We start from the raw sequence: 9161 nt of genomic DNA, 5'->3' as shown, positions 1-9161 counted from the left end.
GCCACCATTTGCAGTAAGTAGTGCCTTTTGACTTCAAACAAAGCACCCAAGCCACCATTTGCAGTAAGTAGTACCTTTCAACTTCATGCCACATTTTGCAGTAAGTAGTGCCTTTCAACCTCAAGCCAAAGCATCCAAGCCACCATTTGCAGTAAGAAGTGCCTTTCAACTTCAAGCGAAATCACCCGCCACCATTTGCAGTACGTAATGCCTTTCAACTTCAAGCCAAAGCATCCAAGCCACCATTTGCAGTAAGTAGTGCCTTTCAATTTCAAGCAAAGCACCCAAGCCATCATTTGCAGTAAGTAATGCCTTTCAACCTCAAGCCAAAGCATCCAAGCCACCATTTGCAGTAAGTAGTGCCTTTCAACTTCAAGTCAAAGCACCCTAGCCACCATCTGCAGTAAGTAATGCCTTTCAACTTCAAGCCAAAGCACCCAAACAGCCAATTGCTGGCAGTGCCTTTTTACTTCAAACAAACCATATTTTCATTTCCAAACCACATTAAGGGTACTCAGTTGTGTGGACATTTGTTGTGTTATTCAGAGCTCAGAGAGACGTGACCCTTGGCTTCATCCATCTTGCAGAGAATGAGTGAGGCACACCACTTCCTGCTTTTATAGTCCCTCCCCCTCCCTCCAGCAGGGGCAGCAGAGAGAATGGTGAATGTTTTAAAAACATTAATATCTCTCTGATATGTCATCGATGGGAAAAATCATCTGCGCCCGTAAGGTGGAGGAGGGCCCTGAGCGAGGTGGCCAAAAATGACGGCTGTAGGTGGCGGCTTTCTGTCGGAAATTGTAGCACAGTGGGCCAAATGCGGTCAAGATCAGAGATTTAGTAATATAGATTGAGTACTGGGTTTACAAACCTGTTGTGCTGTTGCCAGTAAGAATGCCATTGCTCTGATTCTGTACATACAATAAAGCACTCGACTCTTTTGAATACTTTCTATAAAAAAGGGCGGTCACGGTGGAACAGCAGTAGAGTTGCTGCCTTACAGCGGATGCAGGGCCGGAGACCCGGGTTCGATCCCGACTACGGGTGCTGTCTGTATGGAGTTTGTGCGTTCTCCCCGTGACCTGCGTTACGTTAGGACAGTGTTAATGTGCGGGATCGCTGGTCGGCGCGGACAGGGCCTGTTTCCGCGCTGTATAGAAACATAGAAATTAGGTGCAGGAGTAGGCCATTCGGCCCTTCGAGCCTGCACCGCCATTCAATATGATCATGGCTGATCATCCAACTCAGTATCCCGTACCTGCCTTCTCTCCATACCCTCTGATCCCCTTAGCCACAAGGGCCACATCTAACTCCCTCTTAAATATAGCCAATGAACTGGCCTCGACTACCCTCTGTGGCAGAGTTCCAGAGATTTACCGCTCTGTGTGAAAAAAGTTCTTCTCATCTCGGTTTTAAAGGATTTCCCCCTTATCCTTAAGCTGTGACCCCTTGTCCTGGACTTCCCCAACATCGGGAGCAATCTTCCTGCATCTAGCCTGTCCAACCCCTTAAGAATTTTATAAGTTTCTATAAGATCCCCTCTCAATCTCCTAAATTCTAGAGTATAAATCAAGTCTATCCAGTCTTTCTTCATAAGACAGTCCTGACATCCCAGGAATCAGTCTGGTGAACCTTCTCTGCACTCCCTCTATGGCAATAATGTCCTTCCTCAGATTTGGAGACCAAAACTGTACGCAATACTCCAGGTGTGGTCTCACCAAGACCCTGTACAACTGCAGTAGAACCTCCCTGCTCCTATACTCAAATCCTTTTGCTATGAAAGCTAACATACCATTCGCTTTCTTCACTGCCTGCTGCACCTGCATGCCCGCTTTCAATGACTGGTGTACCATGACACCCAGGTCTCGCTGCATCTCCCCTTTTCCTAGTCGGCCACCATTTAGATAAGTCTGCTTTCTTGTTTTTGCCACCAAAATGGAGAACCTCACATTTATCCACATTATACTGCATCTGCCAAACATTTGCCCACTCACCCAGCCTATCCAAGTCACCTTGCAGTCTCCAAGCATCCTCCTCACAGCTAACACTGCCCCCCAGCTTAGTGTCATCCGCAAACTTGGAGATATTGCCTTCAATTCCCTCATCCAGATCATTAATATATATTGTAAATAGCTGGGGTCCCAGCACTGAGCCTTGCGGTACCCCACTAGTCACTGCCTGCCATTGTGAAAAGAACCCGTTTACTCCTACTCTTTGCTTCCTGTTTGCCAGCCAGTTCTCTATCCACATCAATACTGAACCCCCAATGCCGTGTGCTTTAAGTTTGTATACTAATCTCTTATGTGGGACCTTGTCGAAAGCCTTCTGGAAGTCCAGATACACCACATCCACTGGTTCTCCCCTATCCACGCTACTAGTTACATCCTCGAAAAATTCTATAAGATTCGTCAGACATGATTTACCTTTTGTAAATCCATGCTGACTTTGTCCAATGATTTCACCACTTTCCAAATGTGCTGCTATCCCATCTTTAATAACTGATTCTAGCAGTTTCCCCACTACCGATGTTAGACTAACTGGTCTGTAATTCCCCGTTTTCTCTCTCCCTCCCTTCTTAAAAAGTGGGGTTACGTTTGCTACCCGCCAATCCTCAGGAACTACTCCAGAATCTAAAGAGTTTTGAAAGATTATTACTAATGCATCCACTATTTCTGGAGCTACTTCCTTAAGTACTCTGGGATGCAGCCTATCTGGCCCTGGGGATTTATCGGCCTTTAATCCATTCAATTTACCCAACACCACTTCCCGGCTAACCTGGATTTCACTCAATTCCTCCAACTCCTTTGACCCACAGTCCCCTGCTATTTCCGGCAGATTATTTGTCTTCCTTAGTGAAGACGGAACCAAAGTAGTTATTCAATTGGGCCACCATATCCTTGTTCCCCAAGATTAACTCACCTGTTTCTGACTGCAAAGGACCTACATTTGTTTTAACTAATCTCTTTCTTTTCACATATCTATAAAAACTTTTGCAGTCAGTTTTTATGTTCCCTGCCAGTTTTCTTTCATAATCTATTTTTCCTTTCCTAATTAATAATAATAATAATGGATGGGATTTATATAGCGCCTTTCTAATACTCAAGGCGCTTTACATCGCATTATTCATTCACTCCTCAGTCACACTCGGTGGTGGTAAGCTACTTCTGTAGCCACAGCTGCCCTGGGGCAGACTGATGGAAGCGTGGCTGCCATTCTGCGCCTACGGCCCCTCCGACCACCACCAATCACTCACACACACACATTCACACACAGGCAAAGGTGGGTGAAGTGTCTTGCCCAAGGACACGACGACAGTATGCACTCCAAATTAAGCCCTTTGTCCTCTGCTGGTCTCTGAATTTCTCCCAGTCCTCCGGTATGCTGCTTTTTCTGGCTAATTTGTACGCATCATCCTTCGCTTTGATACTATCCCTGATTTCCCTTGTTATCCACGGATGTACTACCTTCCCTGATTTATTCTTTTGCCAAACTGGGATGAACAATTTTTGTATTTCATCCATGCAGTCTTTAAATGTCTTCCATTGCATATCCACCGTCAACCCTTTTAGAATTAATTGCCAGTCAATCTTGGCCAATTCACGTCTCATACCCTCAAAGTTACCTTTCTTTAAGTTCAGAACCATTGTTTCTGAATTAACAATGTCACTCTCCATCCTAATGAAGAACTCAACCATATTATGGTCACTCTTGCCCAAGGGGTCACGTACAACAAGACTGCTAACTAACCCTTCCTCATTACTCAATACCCAGTCTAAAATTGGGTAGTTTGGTTTACATAAATAGGAAAGGTCCTTACTATCTCTAAACTAAACTAAAAGATGAAGTTATTTTGCTTCCAAGTGAATTAATCTCATCATTAAATCAATTTACCCTCAAACTGGAAGTGAAAAAAGAGAACTAAGCTTTGTAAGCAGTGTCAATTCTGAAAAGTGATTAGTGGTCAGGAAACACAAAATTGTCAATTGTGTTTGTGTAAATAATAATGAATATAAAGACTTGATCTTAAAAACAGTTTCATTCTTTTATTTATTAGCTTTAATTTTTTTCAAAAGATAACATATTCCTGGAATTCTGCAATCCAATGTAGTTTTCTTTGTGAGCATGGTTCCATATTACCAACATCTGTTTTATCAGAGGCCACGCACTCACCTGAAAATAAACAAATGGATGAGGTTTTTATTTAAAGATTTCTTGAAAAGCCTTTAAACATTTACAAGAAATTATCAGCGCAAAATATCGAAGACTGAAGTCCAGAACCTGCCAACGTTTGAGTGGTCACTTATACAGGCATGATATTCACCTCCAGAAAAAAGTAGGAAGTATTGGCCGGGGGTCCAGGAGACCGGTTAGGCCCCCCCAAGTGGGGGTTCAGGGGGCTCCTGCATTTTCAATAAATTGAAAGTGATTCCCAAGCTTTCTGCTGGTAGTTTACATAACAGAAGCTTATTATTTTTCTAACACATAACCAGTAAAATAACCCCCAAAAGATAAATATTTCTTGAAATAAATGACTTCTTACAGCTAAAAAATCTTTACAAAAAATGCTACCCGAAATGTCTCTTTGCCTACCACTGTGTGCAAACAGCACCGAAAAATTTGGCTGCAGCCATCTTCTGCTTCAGTAAGGGTAGCTGGTCGGTGATTGGACGCAACCCCCTTAGAGACAATGGTTGATTGGCCACCAAATAATCAGGCAAGAAAAATGTTGACAAATAGGGGGAATTTAATAAAAAAAAATCGATGTCCTAAATTAAATCGTAAGAATATCATGCCTGCTTATACCTCCAACCATCCCCAATGTGTACACGTGGTATATCTGGAAAGCTCACTTCCAACTAATCAAATTGGAGATGCTCCACACTTCTGCCAAAATACCAACCCATCTGATTCTACTTTAACCAACCCTATCGTGAAATTTCTGCTTTTCCACAAAATAGGATTAGAAATTTACCAAGTGGAGGTCAGATATAAATTCATTCTCTGCGGGAATGCAAAGTATTACTTTTCATCACAGGAACAAAAGTGAACCATTTAGTGTCACATTATATGTTTGCTTTTAGAACTACAATTGTTCCATCTCCTAGAATAAAACTAGCGATGTTACATGATGTTCCAGAATACCACGTACACGTAAAAATGGTACAAGGAATCTTCACCCCAGCTGCCTGGCCGTGGAATCCAAGGAATTTGAAAATTTGCAGCAATTCACAACATATTTTACATCTCAGTTAATGAAATAGAGCCCTAGTCATAGTGTGGAAACTGACCTTTCGGCCCAACTTGCCCACGCCAACCAACATGCCCAATCTACACTAGTTCCACCTGCCCAGTGCCTACATTTGGCCCACATCCCTCTAAATATGTTCTATCTATGTAACTGTCCAAATGTTTCTTAAACGTTGTGATAGAAACATAGAAAATAGGTGCAGGAGTAGGCCATTCGGCCCTTCACGAGCCTGCACAGCCATTCAATATGATCATGGCTGATCATCCAACTCAGTATCCTGTACCTGCCTTCTCTCCATACCCCCTGATCCCTTTAGCCACAAGGGCCACATCTAACTCCCTCTTAAATATAGCCAATGAACTGGCCTCAACTACATTCTGTGGCAGAGAATACCAGAGATTCACCACTCTCTGTGTAAAAAATGTTTTTCTCATCTCAGTCCTAAAAGATTTCCCCTTTATCCTTAAACTGTGACCCCTTGTTCTGGACTTCCCCAACATCGGGAACAATCTTCCTGCATCTAGCCTGTCCAACCCCTTAAGAATTTAAGTTTCTATAAGATCCCTCAATCTTCTAAATTAGTACCTGGCTCAAGTACCTACTCCATTAGCCTGTTCCATACAACCACCGCACTTTGTGTAAAAAGGGTTACCCCTCAGGTTCCCCCCTTTCACCGTAAACCCATGTCCTCTGGTTCTCAATACCCCTACCCTGGGTAAATGACTACATTTACCCGATCTATTCCTCTCATGATTTTGTACACTTCTAAGATTGCCCCTCATCCTTCTGTGCTCCAAGGAATAAACTCAATTTTTCTCTATAGCTTAGGAGTCCTAGCAACATCCGTGTAAATCTTCTCTACACCTTTTCCAGCTTGATTGACATCATCTTCCCTATAACATTGACCAAAACTGAACACAATCCTCTAAATTGTCCTCACCAACATCTTGTATAAGTGCAACATGACCTCCCAACGCCTATACTCGATAGATGAAGGCAAATGTCCCAAAAGCCTTTTCGACCACCCTATCTGCCTCTGACGCCCCTGTATCTGCACTCGCAGATCTATCCACTCTACAACACTTCCCAGAGCCCTGCCATTCACTGTGTAGTTAATGTAATTCCCATTGCCCATGTTAAAATCACAATATTAATTCTGTTTGCAGTATTATACATGAACATACCAACTTGTTAAATGTTCACACCTGTTACTGCATGGATTAACCTTTTATTAATCTAGGTCAAAGGTTTAACTACCAAATACATGTAAAACTCGGTAGTTAATATCCATGACCTTATCACTTCAGGTGTGTGGGATAAGTCAGAATTATAAAGCAGGGAGCAGGACCTTTGGTCCAATTCGGCCTTGGCGAATAAAATCCTGACATGAGCTAGATCAATTTGCCTCCCATTGGACCATAGCCCTCTAAACCCATGTGAACTGTTCTCTGAAAATAAAATGCTTGATACAAATAAATATTTGAACACCTCTCCAACATCAAAATGCATTCGTGTGCGACAGGTGAGGGTTGTGTAAAGGCGTAACATTTGCTGCCCATCAGGATTCAACCCCATTAACGTAGCCTTCTATTCCTCACTGAGTGTTTAACAAGCTTCCTTCTAAACGTAACTGGGGTGTTCATCTCAAATACTTACAGCGATAACCTACAACATACGTAACATTCTGGACTAAAGGCTTCTCCTAGATTTCTATTAGAAAAAACTTCTGATTTTAAGGCATCCCAAAAACCTTGCGGATCGAGCGCAGCCTGTGGCAGCTGCATGGCGGCGGTGGAAAGGGCAAATGGCATCGCGCCAGGCTCGACCCCTACTTCATTGATACAGCTGTGTAGAATAATTAGGTATGTTGCAAAGCCTACCTGAAGCGTCGCTGAAAATCTGTCGCTGCGGGTGTGCGCGATTTTGGCGCCGTTTAGAGGGGGGCGGGTTTAAAACGCGATTTTCTCTAGGCTGTTCAAATCGAAGATGTTCAGCCTAGTTAATTATTAACGAAAAATCGCTGGAAGACCCCGCCGCAAAAGCTATTATTAGTTTTAAAGGCCTCGTATAATAGTTATAGTAGTTTAAAAATCAATCTCTAAACCCGCGACCACCGGCAGCTGTAAGGGTCGCACAGAGCAAATAACAGAAGGTATGCTGCTTATTTTTACATTAAAAAGGGCTTCTTAAGATCCCTTTATACAAAGTTTAATATTGCGAGAAGCTCATTTTGGGCCCATTATATCCCGCAGTATTTTTCTGGGCATTTGAGGGCACAAATCTAGCGCAATGTGAACGTTCTAAACCAGCGCGTTCACAGGATCCCACTAAAAAGCTGATTTAAAATGGACTTTAATTTACAGCAATTGAACACTAAATTCCTTCCATTTGGCCTATAAAGTAATGTAAATGAGATTTAAAAATCATGTTTTATTGTGAATTATTTATGAATATTATTTGGACACTTAGGCTATTTAAAAATGTTAATCATTTATTAAGAAATGGATAGATGTTTAGATCTAGTAATTGAAGTTTGAAATTAGCTACACTTGGGTAACTAACTAATTATATGCTTTAATTTCAGGTCATCCAAGTAAGATTATTTTATATTTGTTTCAGAATGGTTCAATCTACGATAACTGAAAATTTCATTCAGTTCTCTTAATTTTTAAGAAGGTTATGGGCTTTTGACTGCACACGATCACAGCTTTTTTGTTATGTCCATAGAAAATCAATAGGGAACAAGATGCTAATTTCCGAGTATGAAAATGGCCATAACTTTTTAAATACTTGAGATATGAAAGTGAATTAGGTGTCAAATTAAACTTCTTTTTATGCTATATCTGATGGGATAAATTACAGATTTTTTAAATCTCAAAATTCTGTAACATTGCTAGAATAATTCCCCAATTTGGATTATTGAAGTGCTCTGATTGAAAATATGTTCTGGGAGTTAGGTTACAAGACACCAAGCCTTAATGTGAGAAAATAAGAATTTGCATATCTCCTTGGGCCAAGATCAGCCTTTTCAGAGACCAGGGAGCTGCAAGATGGCAGCGGAACATGGCGCCCTTTGCGCATTGTTCCAGAAGAGGATCTATTGTAATCACGTATAGTATAATTTGACTGGACGGCATACAAAACATGCATTTCCATGTATCTCCGCACACATGGCAATAATAAAGTAACCTAAATCCCAGAACATATTTTCAATCAGAGCACTTCAATAATCCAAATTGGAGAATTATTCTACACAATCTGATATCCATTTCATGTGTGGACAAGATATGAAAACAATTAAAGAGTATTTTTAAAGCTACATTACCTCCTATTAAATCTTCACATTCTTGCAAGGCGAAACAGGCTGGGAGGTCTGGACCCAAACATCCCCCATTTCCTCCTTCCCCTCATTTTCTACTATAGGTATAGCACTCCCTGACTTTATCCATCTCTTCTCTCTCCCCTCCCCTCTCATTTTCCTCCTTGGCAATCCTCAACTCCCACTAACCCTCTCCTATATAAAGGCCTTTCCTCACCTTCATCTCCTCCACGCACTTTTGCTCATCCTCCGTCCCCGTCCCCGTCCCCGTCACCACCCCCCCCCCCCCCCCCCCACTCTCGCCCTCACCTCCCGGCCCTCCATCCTCCCGCCGCCCTCTCCTCTCCTCCTCTCCTCTCTTCTCCGACCCTCTCCTCCATCCTCTCCACTTTCCCGCCGCTTCGAACGCGCCAACCACATGCCCTCACCGGAAGTCCTGCTCGGCGCAGGGTGGCCTATCGGAGCGCAGCACAGGCTGTCAGTCAGGCCACGGGGGGCGGGACCACGGGCCACGACAACAGCGCCCCCGCCGACCGGAGGCCGGGACCGCAGCTCCCCGCAGCCCCGGAGCCAGCGCCCCCGCCGACCGGAGGC

General features: G+C 43.0%; 1 long non-coding RNA gene across 1 annotated transcript; it reads right to left on the bottom strand.

The window, feature by feature from the left end:
• Window positions 1-4017: 4017 nt before the first annotated feature.
• LOC116988127 lies at window positions 4018-8812 on the bottom strand. Its single transcript, XR_004415870.1, has 2 exons — window positions 8574-8812; window positions 4018-4170 (listed from the first exon to the last, which is right to left on the bottom strand). It is a non-coding gene; the product is annotated as an uncharacterized LOC116988127 (long non-coding RNA).
• Window positions 8813-9161: the final 349 nt, after the last annotated feature.

This window comes from Amblyraja radiata, chromosome 26, assembly GCF_010909765.2.
Source record: "Amblyraja radiata isolate CabotCenter1 chromosome 26, sAmbRad1.1.pri, whole genome shotgun sequence".
Lineage (NCBI taxonomy): Eukaryota > Metazoa > Chordata > Chondrichthyes > Rajiformes > Rajidae > Amblyraja > Amblyraja radiata.
This window is presented reverse-complemented; position numbering and strand designations above follow the sequence as displayed.